Source organism: Panthera onca, chromosome C2 (genome assembly GCF_046562875.1).
Source record: "Panthera onca isolate mPanOnc1 chromosome C2, mPanOnc1 haplotype 2, whole genome shotgun sequence".
NCBI classification, from domain to species: domain Eukaryota; kingdom Metazoa; phylum Chordata; class Mammalia; order Carnivora; family Felidae; genus Panthera; species Panthera onca.
The window spans coordinates 139,789,819-139,808,751 of NC_138347.1; the positions used below are offsets into that span (position 1 = coordinate 139,789,819).

Here is an 18,933-nt window from a genome sequence, read left to right on the forward strand (position 1 = left end):
TCCTTCTCTTTTGGTATCAAGTGTGATAGCTGGTTGTAGAACTTAGCGAAAATCTCCAAGGTCTGGCCAGCACTAGTGGTTCGTACCCAGTGGGGGTTCAGAGAGCAGTCCTCTTTCAAGAAGCAGATATGTCAGTCACACAGCTTTAGCAGCAGCCATACATGAAAGCACCCCCTCCTGGGGGAAAACCAAGTTTTGCCTGGGTTGTCACAGTGCCTAATACAAAGGTACCTAAAAAAGCAACCTGGAAGTTGTCCTAGACATCTCTCCCCCCTTTTTTAAAATTTTTTATTTATTTTTTTAATCTTTATTTTTGAGAGACAGCATGTGAGCAGCTGAGGAGCAGAAAGAGAGGGAGACACAGAATCTGAAGCAGGCTCCAGGCTTTGAGCTGTGAGCACAGAGCCCGACGCAGGGCTTGAACTCACAGACTGCGAGATCGTGACCTGAGCCGAAGTTGGACACTCAACTGACTGAGCCACCCAGGCACCCACACATCTTTCTCCCCTTAATTCCTCACGTCCACTCTTAAGTACTGTTGTTATACCAACACATTGTTTCCCTTCATTAGTCCCCTCTTCTCTGTGCCCATTGGCTAGGTTCAAGGTGTTAATCTCCATCCTGACCTGTTTTCATTCATAGCCCTGAATTGTTCTTCATATCTCTTCATTATTTTGTCCTAGTTCTTTGCAAGTTGTAGGCTTTACTAGTTTTTTTTAAATAACAGATTTATTGAGATATAATCCACATTACTATGCAATTCACTCATTTTTAAAGTATACAATTCAGTTAGAATATTTAGAATTGTACAACTATTGGGGCCCCTGAGTGGCTCAGTCGGTTAAGCGTCCAACTTCGGCTCAGGTCATGATCTCACGGTTTGTGAGTTCGAGCCCTGCGTCAGGCTCTGTGCTGACAGCTCGGAGCCTGGAGCCTGTTCACAATTCTGTGTCTCCTCTCTCTGCCCCTCCCCAACTTTGCTCTATGTCTCTCAAAAAATAAATGTAAAAAAATTAAAAAATTAAAAAAAAAGAATTGTACAGCTATCATCCCCAAGAGAAGTTCTGTACTCATGAGCAGTCACTCATTTCCCCATACCTCCAGACTTAGGCAGCTGCTAATCTACTTTTCAACTCAAGAGTCTTGTCTGTTCTGGACATTTCATATAAATGGAATCATAAAACGTGTTTTTTATGACTGAAGTCTTTTGCTTGACATAAAGTTCTCAATGTTCATAGAGGTTACATGTTAGCCCTGTGTTCAGCCCAGGGACTTATACCACAAAATGTCCTTCTTGAGTTGTTCCTCATAAAGCACAGCCTTGCATATGTGTATGGTGTTCAGGACCACCAGGGATTATTGTGGTTTTAGTTGTATTCTCTTTGCCCCTCCACCCTCCATATCCTGCTAAGATTCTGACTGTCCTCTGTCAGTGTCAACCCAGCAGTTGGCCTTCACCAATTCCTGGCTGTGATTAGTTTCCTAGGGCTACCATAACAAATTACCACAAACTGGATGGCTTAAGACGACCAAAGTATATTGTCTCACAGTTCTTAAGTCCACAAGTCCAAACTCAGGGTATCAGCCAGGCCATGCTCCCTCTGAAACCTGTAGGGGAAAATCCTCCTTGCCTTTACTGGCTTCTTGTGTTTGCCAGTAAATGTTGGTATTCCATGGGTTATAAACGCATCACTCCGAGCTCTGTCTGTGTCTTCACATGGCCATCTTCTCTCATGTGTCTGTGTCTTGACCTGCTCTTCTCCTCTGTGTGTGTGTCCAAATTCTCTCTTATAAGGACACCAGTCATATTGGATTGGGTTCCACTCTGATGACCTTATTATCAACTTGATTACCTCTGCAAAGGCCCTGTTTCCAAATGGGGTGACATTCACAGATGGGAGTTGGTTAGGACAAAAGCTTAACACAAGGTGAGCGCTCTTTCGTTTTTAGTAATGTTCTGAGACATAAATTTCTCCACATTCTGATCCAAAGAAAGTCAGGCTCCTTGGACCAGGTAGGGTGCTGCCAGTCTTTGAGGCTTGTTTAGACCCTCTTCTAGGCTTAACTTTTGTACCGTGGATCAGGAGTTGGAGGGTGATGAGGAGTTTACTCTTTATCAGCTGTCCACCTGTATCTTCCCTGTGGAGCAGAAGGGGTGTGTGTGTGTGTGTGTGTGTGTGTGTGTGTGTGTAAGAGGCTGGAAAGTGATCCTGCCATTTAACATCAATTATCCATGGTCCAGATCTAGTAATAGGAGTTGGTAGTAACAAACAGGTGCTGCCTTGTAGCTCCCACCTTCTTGTTGTAGATCTTCTGCAGCCTAGTGCTGTGGGAGATGACACTTGCTCATGTCTACCAGCTGCCACATCCTCTAGGAATAGCTCTTCCACTCCGGGTATCTGGGGGAGATGTGAACTGCTACTCCATTGATGAACCTACTAGAACAGCTCTTCTATAACACAGAGTTGCTGGGGGCACATGCAAGCTCTAGATGGAATGCTGTGGCATTCCACTATTATTACCAAGTGTCTGTAGATTTTATTTGGTAATACTTTGCAGTTTGTTGCAAGCTGTTTGATCAATCTCCAGAGACTGTGAATGTCTCTGCTGATTTTTGCAAGTTTAATAAATGTTGGGGTGGGCTGGGGGAGTTCTCTGAGCTCCTCATATGGCCATTCTAGAAAGTCTAACCCCTTGAATAATTTTTAAAGCACTGTCTTTGAGGTAGGGTAGTGAGACAGACAGAAGATTGGAACAGCATATAGCTCTTGAGGGAATACAGACCATAGAAAAATGATTTCCATTAGTGCTGATGTTATTTTTCAACATATTCAAGCGTTGAAAAGTTTTAAAACCCTTTGTTAAAATTATTAAAATCATTCCTCATTTGATTTAATAGCCCTTTTTTTTGCACCTACACACAAAACACTGAAGAAAACATTTAAAGATAAATGATTAGAGAAGAATGTTAATAAAATTTCATTTCAATAACTAAAATTATTCCTGGAATATTTAACGAGCTAATTATGTAAGCTAAGTCTTCATTTTGTTGGAAGCTGAAATTTTTCGTAATGAACTTATTATAGCACATCTCTTTCATGGGTATTTATTTGATGTAAATGTCACCATCTGGGCTGTAATTTTTTTTAAAATTTTACTCAGTTAGTTGAAAGGGCCAGCAAGATATCTTGAAAGCTTTTTAAAACTCTAAATGTATTTATGTGGGGTTAGCATTCTTACAGTGATTAGTTTTAATTTAAGCTGAGTTCTCCAGTTAGAGATTGGTAAAACTTGAAGCTGGTATAGCTTGTGTTATTTCTCCTGGACCAAAGTGCTGCTTTTTAGACTGGGAAATCACTTAGAAACTAATCACAAGGTATTCTTTTTAGTGTTTTCTGTGAAGCTTTGTAAGCTTTGTATCTTATTTTGTAGGACTGTAACTACCTCTCTGTATACATTCTCTAATGCCTTTTTATTAGAATTTTAAGGGATGTTTCGAACCTTAGATTTTAGTTAGTCCTACCCTACCAATTTTAGTGAAGTAACTGAAGTCCTCAGAGATTATGTAACTTTCTAAGCATCAGAATTTGATATTACACAAATATAACTGTAAAGGCAAGAACAAAATTGTAACACTTCCTGGACGCCTGGGTCGCTCAGTTGGTTAAGCATCCAACATTGGCTCAGGTCATGATCTTGCTGTTTGTGAGTATGAGCCCCTCGTCAGCCTCTGTACTGACAGCTCAGAGCCTGGAGCCTGCTTCATATTCTGTGTCTCCCTCTCTCTCTGCCCCTCCCTGTTTGTACTCTGTGTCTCTCTGTCTCAAAAAGAAATAAACATTAAAAAATATTATAACACTTCAAAAAAATCTATGAAGCGATGTATAGTCGTCTTCTTCCAGAAAGCTTTAGAAATAGCATATATTTCCCCCTGTAATCTAATATTTTTTGTTTAGCATTAATTTGGCATTTATATCAAATAACTTGATTTTAGGCTTAACTAAGCCACAGACCCCTAAATTTTTTTAGCAGAAAGCATTTTTTTCTCCTTTCTCAGTATTTATGTTTTAATAAAGCTAAAATATAGTCAGTATTAATGTAAATATATAAAATCTATATACCTCACTTTAGAAATTTTTTGAAACCGTGAATCAGAAATTAATTAACATCAATATTAATTAGGTCTTAAGAAATTATGATATACTGCTTTATTGCTATATAGTAAAAGAAGCTTTCTATATATTATATTTGATTCTCATAGCCCCCTTATGAAGGTAGGTTAGACAACTTTTATTATTTCTGTTTTATAGGTGGGGAAACTGAGGTTTGGAGTTTAACTGGCCTAAATTTTATGACCTTAATAATTTACCTCTATAGTTACCTTTTTTTTTTTTTTTTTTTTTTTGCATGTCACTGGTCAGTCATGGTAGTATTTATTATCTTGTTTCTTCCAGGGAATGCAGAACTCTTGATGATCTTTATTCTTGAAAATTTAAGAGGAATAATCTGTCATTTGGCATGATCCCAAAGGTAGCACAAATGGAAGGAATGTAAGTTAAACTCTGAATGCCAGCATTCCTTTCTTCCCACTTTTAGCAGACTCCTATCTTTCTCTCAGTTTTAGTTCAAATGACACCTCTGTGAAGCCTGCCTTTTTTTAAAGGAGACAAAAATCCTTTATTTCTCTATACTTTATAGCACTTTCGTACTGCCTCATTTGGTACAAGTAGTATTTGTTGATACCATGATTGAGGTTTTTTTAAATGTTTGTTTATTTTTGAGAGAGAGAGAGAGAGACACCATGCTCGTGCACGTGCCAGCAGGGTAGGCAGAGAGAGGGAGAGAGCGTATCCCAAGCATTCTCAAACTCAGAAGGCTCGAACTCATGAACTGTAAGATCATGACCCGAGCCCAAATCAAGAGTTGGATGCTTAACTGACTGAGCCACCCAGGTGCTCCTGAGCTTCTGGAAGGCAAAAATTGTGATGTGCCTTTTCACTTCTCCAGGGCCTTGAATGAACCATAGTGGAGCTTAGTAAATATTTTAAAAAATAAATGGATGAATGAATACTGCAGGCTTGATATGTGTCTGTAAGCCATATAAACCAAGCAGTGTGTGCCCTCTGATCCTGGAATAACTGTGAGTGTTGAATGCTTAACTACTTACTACATGATGTTTTGTTGGTTTTTGCTGCATAAATATTCTGGAGTCTTCAGTTGGTGCCTGGGCCAATAGTTTTGTTGTAATGTTGCATTAGTTGAATCAGTGATTTTATTAAAACAAAAAGTATGGTTCAGTACATTTGATATTTTACAAAAATGAAATTTTGTTGATTGAGGTCTATCATCATTTGTCTCTCCTTAAAAATAAAAAGTTTTGGGGGCACTTGCCTGGCTCATTTGGTAGAGCAGGCAACTCGATCTCAGGGTTGTGAGTTCAGACCTCATGTTGGGCATGGAGCCTACTTAAATAATAATAAATAAAAATAAAAATCTTAGCTTAACTCTTGACTATCCTATAAGTGAATTTTAAAAAGACGAAACTTCCTTCTAAATTAGGAAGTAAGTTTAAAGGTGGATATATCTAGAAGATCTGGTGAGGGTCTGATTAACAAGTTCCTCTGTTTTCAGTGCTTTTCTCCTTTCCTTCTAGTAACCACCTTCTGACAGTTTGGCGCTTTATTAGCTGTAATACCTGAGAGTGGAATAGGAAATGAAGTTCACATGCTTCACTTTTGTTACTTGTTATGAGATTCCTTAAAGTTTAGGTGTGAAGAAGAATGAAAATAGTTGTCCCTATTATTTCTGCCTCCCAATTATCACGGATAATGATGACTTATCTACTGTTGACTAAAATTGCATGAAAGAAAAGTAGTTAAGAAATGTTTCTTAAGATTTTTTCACACCTTTCTTTCGGGAAAAGTATTAAAAATTAAAAAAAGACCTAAATGGATTCAAATTATTTTTTTTTTATCTATGGTGTTTTGTTTTGTTACATTTCATGTTCTATAATGAATAGTGGAATTGGGCTCAGTTGTGAATTACAGGAACTGGCACATATGATAAAGATTGTGGTTTTATGTCTATTCAGCAAACCAAGGTGGAATTGAAATGAAACTGTAAATATTTTAGCAATACCAATTGCTTCTGTCATCAACCAGTACTAGTCCTAATGAAAACTAGATCTGCTGATACAAAGTTAATGGGGAACAGGACAGAATAGGTCCTTATTTACTATTAGGCAAGCTTTAGTTTTTAGTCAGCTAGGCACATAATCATTTTGTTCATGAAGAATACAAATAGTAGAATACTTTTACTCTTTAAGAGTAGAATCAGCCACACAGTAGTGCTATCCTTTTTTTTGTTTGTTTGTTTTCTTTGGGACAAGGATTTAGATTTAATAATAAAATGTGTATTGTATATAGTAAATATGCATGGAATAATAATATATTGAAAAGCAAATGAAAATAGTGTATGTGCTCTTTCCACAATTTACATACCAATCTGGGCTGGAGGTAGAAGATAAATCCTCTAGATTATTCAGCTACTAGGAGTATACCATATTTTCAGAAGGTTTTTCTTGAATAGCGGTACTTATTAAGATTTTACTGTTAGAATTTGAACATATTTAGGTCCTTTCAGATTATATAGAGAACATTAAATTATGTTTAACAAGATAGCCCAGGTAGTTTCCATTCTTTTCCTTTTCTTGGATGTTTAAGTCCAGAACAATAGACTTACAAATTTAGCCGTTATCCGAAGGAGTTTGAATGTTAGTTACTTGTAGCTCCCAAAGCAGCTGTGAAAGACCTCTTGAGTTTGTTTGTTCATTTTTCAGCATGTAAGACTTGAATGCTTAGTTTGTGCCAGGTAATGTGCTGCTGTGATAAATATAATAATGAATTTCCAACTCCCCCTGTATCATTGAGCTTCCAGTCCAGTAGAGGAGAGAGAATGGTGAGAATAACTAGGGAGCCTGTATGTTTTGTTTTATGCCTCTCAACATGGCATAATTACTAATAGTATCCCCTTTCACATTCACATGTCCTGGTTTGGGTGACAAGTTACGTTGTCATGCTGTGAACAACTATATAAGTATCAGCATTTAATTTAAGCATTTAGCCGAATTTAAGCATTAGGCTACTTCATATAAAGCATTATGGAAATTTAGAAGAGGGAAATATTGATTTAAGGCAGGGTGGGAAAAGAAGAAATGCCTTAAATTTGACACTTTTTCTTAATTCACAGTTAGGTGGCAAGGGACTGCCAGTTGGTTCTTGGAAATTCCCTAATGTAAAAGTAAGAATTTCCTCTTTCATTTTTACTTTTTATAGCTATGTGTTTGTAAATTGCAATCTAAAAAAAGAGAAAAGCACCAATTTCAGTGCTTTTTCTGTTTTTGTTTTCTTTTTTGAGAGTATCCCTTTGAGCAGCTGCTGAGATTTTTATATTTTTAAGTTGTTTTAGGTTAAAAGAGGAACATTGAAGAAGTGTTTTTCCCTTGATGTTTCTAAATGACTTAATCTTACTAAGAATATTGATTATTAAGTGAGAAAAAGGTTATAATTAATGTCAGGTATCTTCTAAAAAACAGTTGGAGGCTGTATATAGTTTTGGGCATCAGAAATTTTCCAGAATCCTCAAAATGACAGATAAAGTTTAATCTGCAATACAAAATCTAATCTACTGTTACTGCTTTTCTCCCACTATTGTCCACTCCATTTCACTAATGAGAAACTCTTTAAGCAGCCTTATAACTGAGGGAAATGCTTGTAAAAGCCAGTACAGATAAGATTGCTTATTGTACTTATAGCCAGGTTTATTTGTGGTTGTGATTAATATTGGAGACTGTCAGGAAGTTATTTTGGAATTGCTTTTTCTGTTCTTTTAGACAGTGGTGGTATATGACTTCATTGTCCTTTTTTCCTCTTGTCAGGACCAGTATGAGTGCCTGGTGAAACACTTATTATCTCTTCTTGGCCACACATACCAGAAAAACAATCACTAGAGAATACTTGAGCAAGCAACGTTTTATAGAATTGTTTGGTGGGCATCAGGAAGATGGTAGGTCAAGGGACCACGCTGCTGGTTGGAGTCTGTCTCGCTGAAGTCTTGAAAAAGCAGTGAAGACCTAAAATAATAGGATGTATTCTGATTAAATAAGCCAAAAACTCTAACTTTGTTTCATCAACTCTGGGAAGACTGTACAAAATCTTACAGACCAGTGACACCTTCTACAGTTCTGAAAAAAAGCATTGTAAGGTTCAGATGAAACTTTTGTGTGCAAATTTTAGGAGTTGGTGTGGTCTAGGAGCTTGTGAAGATGAAGTGTTTCACGTTCTGATTTCATGAAATGTTCCATATTTCTGTTAATCTTAGTGTAGGATGATGGGATATGCACACTTTTTATTTAACAGTGATTACTGTATGTAATAACTAACTCATCTCCTTACCATAAACATGGGGCAGTGGTTACAGTAAAGATATTGAGTAGATCAGTTGTAGTTTTTTTTTTTTAAGGAAAAGATCTAATGTGAAAAGGAATGCAGCATTTCAGAATAATTTGGTTCAATAAAAAAGAGAAGAAAAATAAAGGATTCCAGTAATTTTGACAGGGAAATTTACTAATTGGTGAAACAAAAGATAAGATTCATTGATTTCTAAAAGTATCTTTTACTTCTCTGTCTTTGAGTCTGTGACATAGACTCCGCTGTCATTTAGCTAACATGTCTCGGTCTCAGTAGTCTTTTACACATGTGCTCTCTAAATTGAATAAAACATCCATACTTAACCTGTTGTCCTTTTATCCCAGCATCTTATTTGCTATGGCAGATGTTGGTTTCTCTTGAGAAATGACAAAATAGTTATCAAAATAATGTTTTGTGAACATTTTATTGTTTAATCATATGAAAATTAAGGTAGGAATTCATAGATAATAGGTATTTTATATTTTATAATAGGAAATTCTACTTAAGCTTAAAAGTCAAAATTTCAATAATATATTGAAACGTCAGACCAACTAGACAAGTATTTATGGAAAGGTATTTATGGAAAAGGTATTTATGGAAAGGTATTTATGGAAAAGTGAGTATGGTCCTCAGAATGGGCATCAAGAGATGTCCCTTGAATGAATGGTGGATCCATTTTACCTGTTGCCTTGGGGGATGAAATTGCACATTTTCTTGCTGTAGTCTTGCGTTTGTTGAAAACAGTTAAAAAGCAAATGCAGAGTTTGTATTTTGCCAAAATACGAGGCAGAATAGTAGGCAGAAAATTGGTATGTAGGCGGGCAAAAGTGTAGATTCTCTGCCAAATGGCTTTAGATGAGTTGATGCAAAGAATTTAAATATTAGGCTTTGATGAGAGATTGTTGAATTTCCTCAGTGTTGTTTCCTTTGGTGTGCAAGCTAATTAGACAACAACTAATTGGAGCCAGTGGCTCAGACAGCTTGTATCTATTGGCACGAATGCTGGAGGGTGTGGCACAGTTGGCTTTATTGCTGACTAGGAAGACTTCCATCAAGGCTCAGCTGTGATCATGTCTGCAGATCTCTCCATCCCTCTTATAGAGACCTTTGCCTTAAATGGGCCATTAGTAACAAGGGGTGTTCCAGGAGATGTTCATAACTTTGCATGTGGTGTTGATGCAATTTATACTTATCCCTCCTAAGGTGATTTGGCAGTCTCAAAGCTCTACACTCTAGAAAAATGGAGAGATTCCCTTATTTGGCAAGAATAAAAATTATTACAAAGCATCTTGCTTCTGCATTAAGTGGTAGCTTACAAGAGAGCAGCTGATCTTAATCATGCATAAAAATACCCAGGTATCTTGTTAAAAATTTACATTCTGGTGGCACCTCTCCATAAATTCTAATGTGGTAGGTGTGTAATGAAACACTGTAGAAATGGCCCTTTCCCCAGCTTACCTAGAATGGAGACTGTCTCCTAAAATATTCAGAAGCCAGAAATGATTTTAATACCCAAAGTGTTTATAAACCAATTTGGTCTGTAAACATGTCATTCAGAGCTGAACTTAGTATCCACCTTTCACAGCTCTAAATACCATACTTTCAGTTATATGAGCTCATTAGTTTCTATTAGTACACTTCTAGGCTTTTAGCAGCAGGACTTTGAAGGAGCTTTTTCTTTATTGTATAGAATTAAACACTGAAAAGAAATCCTCAAATATACATTTATTCTGTGTTGCTGGTGAGGATACATTTATCCTGCAGGAGTAGATGATAACTGTCTTTCTTTAAAACTTTGACACATAATAAGTACATAAAAGATTATGTTGATACAGCCCTGTAGTCCTTATTATATATTGAATAGTGCATACATTATAAGGAATTGGGATTTGGGTGTCTCTTAATTGAGCCTTTTGGATTTGGATAAGGCAGAGTACATTCCCTATGGATAACAGGGAGAGAATCCAGATGACCCCGTCATTGTCCAGGAGCTTTATGCATCATGATTGGACTAGATAAATGATTTAGGATTCTAAAATGCTGTATTCAGCTGTAGTATTCAGATACTATTCAACTGTATCTGTTTACTTAGTTCCTTCTAACATCAAACCAAATTAGCATCCTAACCTCAGAAAACATATTCAAGGTTATATAGTTTTGCCCAAAGAACTAATTTATTCTTCCTCAATAAGAAAACATAAGATAAGCAAGGACTTACTGTGATTGAAAAATGTTAGAACAGCATTGTTACACAACTTATTTCTAGTTATCTTTTTATGATTCTGTAACACCTAGGCAGTTTATTCATGTAATTGATAGGTTGGTTGGCCACCGTGTAATCCAGTTAGTATTTACTTGAGATTTTCAAAGTGGAACATATTAACTTGAGGAAATTTTTGGCAAATATGTTTAGACAGTAATTTCTTTGAAGATTTTTCATATCCACTTTATCCTTCGATACTTGGGTATCATATACAAGAATTAAACATCTTAATGATTTTGTTTTGTTAAGAATTAAAAAAGAAGGGGCGCCTGGGTGGCTCAGTTAGTTAAGCATCTGACTTTGGCTCAGGTCATGATCTCACAGTTGGTGAGTTTGAGCCCCACGTCGGGCTCTGTGCTGACAGCTCAGAGCCTGGGGCCTGCTTCAGATTCTGTGTCTCCCTCTCCCTTTGCCCCTCTCCCACTCACGCTCTCTCTCTCTTTCTCTTAAAAATAAACATTAAAAAAAAAGAAAAGAATTAAAAAATAAAATCAGCACAATTAAAAAGTCCTTTCAAAACTTGTTTAAATGACACCTGTTTAAAGGAAAAGTTGTTGTCTCTTTAGTTTTTTCAAATAGTGATAGAACTTGCTAACATTTATTGATTAGCTTTGTGTGAGTCACTGTGCTAAGCTCTCATTCTGTCCTTAACACTGATTTGAAAGAAGTTAATCCCTTAAGTATGTACCTATTTCATTATATTGGCTTTTTAAACTAAACTTTCTAGTTTCAGATAATTACATATTTAGATATAGCCATAAGAAAAAACACAGAGATTCCTTGAACCCTTCACTCAATTTTTCACCTGTGTAACATCTTGTATAAGTATAGAGCAGTTAACACAACTGTGACGTTGATGATGCCACCAACTGTATTTAGACTTCATTAACGTGCACTTACTTGTGTATTTCGTTCTGTAATGTTTTAGCACATGTGTAAATTCATGTAAATATCGTCACAGTAAAGATCTGTAGAACTGTTCCATCATTGCCAAAAATCTCTCATTTTTGAGAGCCATTAACCGTTCTGTTACTTGAAGGATGTTATATAAGATGTTATACACTAAGTTACCTTTGAGATTGGCTTATTCAGCATAATAACTCCCTTGAGATATATTTAAATAATTGTGTGTATTAATAGTCTTTTTTTTTATTACCTAGTGCTAGTTCATGTTGTGGCTGTAGCACAGTCTGTTTAACTCTTCACCTCTTGAAGGACATTTGAGTTATTTTCTCTTTGGGGCTTTTACAAATAAAGCTGCTGTGAACATTCATGTATATATTTTGGGTTTTTTTTTTCATTTTTTTTAACGTTTATTTATTTTTGAGACAGAGAGAGAGCATGAACGGGGGAGGGTCAGAGAGAGAGGGAGACACAGAATCTGAAACAGGCTCCAGGCTCTGAGCAGTTGGCACAGAGCCTGACGCGGGGCTCGAACTCACGGACCGCGAGATGGTGACCTGAGCCGAAGTCGGCCGCTCAACCGACTGAGCCACCCAGGCGCCCCTTTGTATATATTTTGTGTAAACGTAGTTTTCATTTATCTGGGTTGTATGGTCAAGAGATAGGTATTATGGTAAGTACATGTTTAGTTTTATAAGAAACTGCCGAACTATTTTCTGGAGTGGCTGTACCATTTTACATTTCTGCCAGCTATGTATCCAGTTGCTCTGCATCCTTACCAGCATTTGATCTTGTCAGTATTTTTTCATTTAGCCATTCTGATAGGTATGTAGTGATATTGCATTATGGGCATAATTTGCATTTCATTTTGCTAATGAACTTTACATCTTTTAATGTATTTATTTGTCATCTGTGTGTACATCCTCTTGAAGTGCTTCATTATGATTTTGCCCATTTTTTAAATGTTTTTTTAAAAAGTTTATTTTTGAGAGTGAGAACACTAGTGAACAGCGAGTGCACAAGTGGGGGAGGGTTAGAGAAAGAGGGTGAGAGATAATCCCAAACAGGACGCGAGGCTCAGTCTCACCAGCGTGTGAGATCATGGCCTGAGCCGAAGCCTAGAGTTGAAAACTTAACCAATTGAGCCATCCAGGCGCCCTGATTTTGCCCACTTTCTTTTCTTTTTTTTTTTAAGTTTATTTTTTGAGAGAGGGAGAGAGAGTGCGCACACAAGTGGGGGAGGGGCAGAGAGAGAGAGGGAGAGAGAGAATCCCAAGCAGGCTCTGTACTGTCAGCACAGAGTTCGATGTGAGGCTCCATCTCACCAATCTGTGAGATCATGGCCTGAGCCGAAACCTAGAGTTGAACGCTTAACCAGCTGAGCCATCCAGGCACCCCCTTGCCCATTTTCTAATGGGTTGGGTTGTTTGCTTTTCTCCTGTTCAGTTGTGAGAGTTATTTATATGCCCTAGATACAAGGCCTTTTGTAGGATAATTTTCAAATATTTTTCCCAGTCTTTATCATCCACTGAATAGAGTCGTTCATAGAGGAGAAGTTTTAAATTTTGATGAGAATCAGCTTGTCAATTTTGCTTTTGATAGGTGATGTTTTTGATGTGAAGTCTAAGAAATCTTTGCCTAGGTTTAGGTCCCCAATATTTAGCAAGGATGAGTGGTGTTAAACTTCAAATTAAAATTTTTATTTTAGTATAATACATTTGTAACTACCAATAAACCAATATTGATACATTGTTATTTAGTCCACATTTTATTTCTTTTCCCTTAACTTTTTATCTAACATTCTTTTTTTCTGTTCCAGAATCTTATCCTGGATATAATACTACATTCATTCATCATGTCTCCTTAGGCTCTTCTACACTGGGACAGTTTCTCAGACTTTCTTTGTTTTCAAGACCTTGACAGTTTTGAAGAGTGCTGGCCAAATATTTTGTTAGAGTGTACCTCAGTTGGGATTTGTCTGATATGTTTTTCATTTTCATGATCACGCTGGGGTTTATGGGTTCTTGGCAGGAAGACCACAGAGGTAAAGTGCCATTTCATCATACCACATCAAGGGTACATGTGATCAGCATGACTTAACCACCGATGTTCAGTTTGATCGTATGACATAGGTGGTGTTTGCCAGGTTTCTCCACCGTGAAGTTGCCCTCTCCCTCTGTCTATGCTGTAATCTTTGGAAGGAATTCACTATGTGCTGTTCACATGTAAGGGATGGGGAGTTATACCCCACTACCTACATTTTAGTTCTATGTATTTCTCTTTATTTCCTTGGAGACTTGGCGTATGGATTATTTATAAGTATGCTACTTAATTTCTAAATGTTTGGAGATTTTCCTGTTGTCTCGTGTTCATTTTTCATTTCATTATATTATGGTGGAAAATATACTTTGTATGATTTAAAATTTTTAAAATGTTTTATTAAAGTTTGTTTTAAGGCCCAGCATATGGTCTACATTGGTGACCGTTCCATGGGCCCCGTCACTTATTTCATCCATCCTCCTACCCACCTCCCCTCCGGTAGCCATCAGTTTGTTCTTTATAGTTAAGAGTCTGTTTCTTGGTCTGTCTCTCTCTCTTTTATTTTTCTTTTTGTTTCTTAAGTTCCACATATGAGTGAGATCCTGTGGCATTTGTCTTTGTCTGACTAACTTATTTTGCTTAGCACTATACTCTCTAGCTCTATGTTGTTGCAGATGGCAAGATTTCATTCCTTTTTATGGCTCAGTAATATTCTAGGGTATGTATATACCACATCTTCTTTATCCATTCATCTGCCAATGGACACCTGGACTGTTTTCCGTAATTTAGCTATTGTACATAATGCTACTATAAACATTAGGTACACATGTCCCTTTGAATTAGTATTTTTGTATTTTGGGGGTAAATACCCAGTAATGTGATTACTGGATTGTAGGCAGTTCTAGTTTTAATTTTTTGAGGAACCTCCGTACTGTTTTCCACAGTGGCTGCACCAGTTTGCATTCCCACCAACAGTGCAAGAGGGTTTCTTTTTTTCCACATCTTACCAACACATACTGTACTTGTGTTTTCATTTTAGCCATTCAGACAGGTGTGAGGTGATATCTCATTGTACTTTTGATTTACATTTCCCTGATGTTGAATATCTTTTCATATGTCTGTTGACCATCTGAGTGTCTTCTTTGGAAAAGTGTTTGTTTATACCTTCTGCCCGTTTTTTAATTAGACTGTGTATGGATTTTGTTGTGTGTGTTGAGTTCTAGAAGTTCTTTTTTAAAGTTTTTATTTATTTTGAGAAAGAGGGATAGTGTGTGCATGTGTGCATGCACAAGGAAGAGGTTCGGGGGAGGGGGGAGAGAATGAGAGAGAATCCCAACCAGGCTCTGCACTGTCAGTGCAGAGCCCGATGCGGGGCTCGGACTCACAAACTGTGAGATCATGACGTGAGCCGAAGCTTAACTGACTGAGCCACTCAGGTACCCTGCAAGTTCTTTATATATTTTAGATACTAACCGTTTATCAGATATGTCATTTGCAAATATCTTCTTACATTCAGTAGGTTACCTTTTAGTTTTGTTGATTGCTTCCTTTGCTGTGCAGAAATTTTATTTTTAAGTAGTCCCAGTAGTTGATTTTTGGCTTTATTTCCCTTGCCTCCAGAGACACATCTAGAAAAATGTTGCTGTGGCTGATGTCAGAGAAATTACTGCCTTGCTCTCTTTAAGGGTTTTTATGGTTTCAGATCTTTAATCCATTAAGTTAATTTTTGTATATAGTGAAAGAAATCGGTCCAGTTTGATTCTTTTGCATGTAGCTGTCCAGTTTTCCCAACACCATTTGTTGAAGAGACTGTATTTTTCCCATTGAATATTCGTTCCTGCTTTGCCAAAGGTTGATTGCATAATTGTGGGTTTATTTCTGGATTATCTATTCTGCTCCTCTGATCTGTGTGTCTGTTTTTATGCCAGTACCATACTGTTTTAATTATTACTGCTTTGTAATATAACTTGAAGTCTTTAATTGTAATACCTGCAGCTTTTTCTTTTTCAAGATTGCTTTGGCTCTTCTGGGACTTCTGTGGGTCCGTACACATTTTAGGATTGTTTGTTCTAGTTCTGTGAAAAGCGCTGTATTTTTACAGGGGTTGCATTAAATGTGTAGTTTGTTTTGGGTAGTGTAGACATTTTAACAATGTTTGTTCTTCCAGCCCATGAGCATGGAATATCTTTTCATTTCTTTGACTTGTGTTGAATTTCTTTCATTAGTGTTTCATTGTTTTCAGAGTACAAGTCTTTCACCTCTTTGGTTAAGTTTATTCCTAGATATTGTATTATTTTTGGTGCACTTGTAAATGGGTCTGTTTTCTTAATTTCACTTTCTGCTGCTTCATTGTTAGTGTATAAGAATGCAACAAACTTCTGTACATTGATTTTATATCCTGCAACTTTACTGAATTCATTTATCAGCTCTAGTACTTTTTTGGTGGAATCTTTAGGGTGTTCTGTATAAAGAAATTTTGTTTTATAGTCCAGCATATGGTCTACATTGGTGGACCCCATCACTTATTTCATCCAAGTCATGGATGTCATTTGCAAATACTCCTAGTTTTACTTCTTCCTTAGCAGTTTGGATGCCCAAGATATGGTCCATCTTGGTGACCATTCCATGAGCTCTTGAAAAGAATGTGTAATCTACTGTTGTTGGATGGAGTTATCTATGTATGTCAGTTTTATCCTGATAGTTGATTATTTGTTCATTTCTTCTCTGCCTTCCTGATTTTCTACCTCATTGTTTTCTCAGTTGCTGATAGTTGGGTATTGAAGTTCCCAACTGTAATTGTGAATTTATTTGGTTCTTCTTTCAGTTCTATTAGTGTTTGCTTGATGTGTATTTTAAGATTTTCTTATTTGATGCATACACATTTAGGATTTTATCTTCCTGATGGAGTGCTCTTTTCATCATTATGTAGTGTCCTTGTTTGTCTGTAGTAACTTTCTTGCTTTGAAGTCTCCTTTATCTGATACTAATATAGCTATCATTGCTTTTTTAAAAAAATAGTGTTTGCATGATATGCCTTTTCCATCCTTTTACTTTCAACCTCCTCATGTATTACACTGGTTTTTAAAAGTAAATCAAAGCCAAGTTCAGGTTTTAAATGTTGTCATGAAGTTATTTTGAATTCTTTCAATTAAGGTCAGATTACATATGTGGGTAAGTGGTATAAATCTTTTAAAAACTAGAAAATGGAATATTGGTATGAAGCAGAGTAGAGAGAGAGAGAGAGAGAACTTTATTTATTTTAATTAAAAAAATTTTTTTTCTTTAATGTTTATTTTTTTTAGACAGAGACAGAGCATGAATGGGGGAGGGGCAGAGAGAGAGGGAGACACAGAATCCGAAGCAGGCTTCAGGCTCTGAGCTGTCAGCACAGAGCCTGAAGAAAGGCTCGAACTCATGAACCGTGAAATCATGGCCTGAGCCGAAGCCAGATGCTTAACTGACTGAGCCACCCAGGCACCCTGAGAGAACCTTATTTATTAAGTCAGTTTTGGGTCATTAAACAAATATGTGTTGAATACCTCATGTGTACCAGGAATTGTCTTAGGTGCTGGAGACATAATAATAGAACAAAACAAGAAAAACAAAAACTCTCAGCCTGAAGTTCACATTCTTGTGGAGGAAGAAGAAAGTGAACAGATAAACTATACTGTATATCAGAAGGTAATAAATACTTTGGAACAGGGGCGCCTGGGTGGCTCAGTCGGTTGAGCGGCCGACTTCGGCTCAGGTCATGATCTCACAGTCCGTGAGTTCGAGCCCTGCGTCGGGGTCTGTGCCAACTGCTGGGAGCCTGGAGCCTGTTTCAGATTCTGTGTCTCCCTCTCTCTGACCCTCCCCTGTTCATGCTCTGTCTCTCCCTGTCTCAAAAATAAATAAAACATTAAAAAAATTAAAAAAAAATACTTTGGAACAAAGTAAAGCTGGGAAGGGGGCAGAGATGGGTAGGACTTGTAGATGGTGGTGATGGGGGTGGTGGTGGTGGTGAGGTTTTGATTTTAGACAGGTGATCAGGAAAGCTCTCTCTGATAAGTTGATGTTTGTTCAAAGACCTGAAAATAATAAGGGAGCAAGCTGTGCTAATTTAATTTCTCTGGTGGAAAGGTATCTCAGGCAGAAAAGGGCATTCTTGGCATGTTAAAGGAACCAGTGGGAGACCAATGTGACTAGAGCAGAGCGAGTCATGGGGAGAGTGCATGGAGATGAGGTCAGAGAGGAAGTAGGGGGCTAGGTCACGTTGGATCCTGAAGGCCACTGTAAGGACTTTAGCTTATGTGAGATGACAAGTTACTAGAGAGGTTTGGATAGTAGTGATACGATTTAGCTTTCATTCCAAATGGAGCATTTGATAACTTGTGTGTACTTGCTGGTCTGTTGGACAAAAGAAAGGAGGTGGGAATTAAATGTATTGATTTTTAAAAGGAGAAGGAAGAGGAGATAACTTCACAGCATTTTTTCCACTTCTAAAATCTTTCACTTCTTTAGCTTTTATGGGTCTAAAGTAATTGATTTTTTTGATTTTAAAAAATATGAGGGATACTTCTCTCTGTGACCCTGCTAGAGCATTAGGGGAAAAAAAAGTCTAATTTCCATTGAACAGTTTGACAGGCTATTTTAAAGGTCTAAAGGAATTCACCAGAGGCGCAGATGGTATCATATCAAGAATAACAAAGACTGGAACCTCTGCCCTGACTATAATTTATCTTGGTTTATTTTCGGTAGACTATCAGGCACTTCATACCCACCGTAACAACCAAGTGTTTAAAACAGATGCCTAACAGCAAGAGCAAACACAAATAATTAGGGATGGTAAAGAAAGAAGAAACATAAGCCATTGATAACAAAGCCATTGATAACTGGGACTAGCTTTACACAATTTTCAAATTGCCAAGGACTTGTGATAATTCTTTCTGATAGTTCATTTCACTTAAAAAATTTCAGTGAGATGAGGACAAGAAAAAAAGATGAGAAAATTGTGTCTAATGGATGAAGAGGGAAATCACAATTACAGTACCTAATGGATACAGAAAGTGTACAAAGATTGTTTTTTATAGACATCATTAAAAAAGTAGTTTTTGCAGAGGTTGAAAGTGGAGGATTTACCTGAAATGTGATCAAAATCTAATCCAGTTCACTTTTTGGAAAGAACTAAAGTATAAATACAAAGAATGAAATAATACCTTGAACCTTACGTGAAGAGAATCTCACAGCCTGTTAGAATTTCTCACCTGCTCCCACAGT

At 37.1% G+C, this 18,933-nt stretch overlaps 1 protein-coding gene and 1 long non-coding RNA gene across 6 annotated transcripts in view; both read left to right on the forward strand.

The window, feature by feature from the left end:
* The window catches only part of UBE2E2 (ubiquitin conjugating enzyme E2 E2), a 374,957-nt gene that overhangs the window by 102,647 nt on the left and 253,377 nt on the right, over positions 1-18,933 (forward strand). The window lies entirely within an intron of this gene.
* On the forward strand, positions 4,427-8,495 carry LOC132683035 (uncharacterized). Its single transcript, XR_013549887.2, has 2 exons — positions 4,427-4,550; positions 7,937-8,495. It is a non-coding gene; the product is annotated as an uncharacterized LOC132683035 (long non-coding RNA).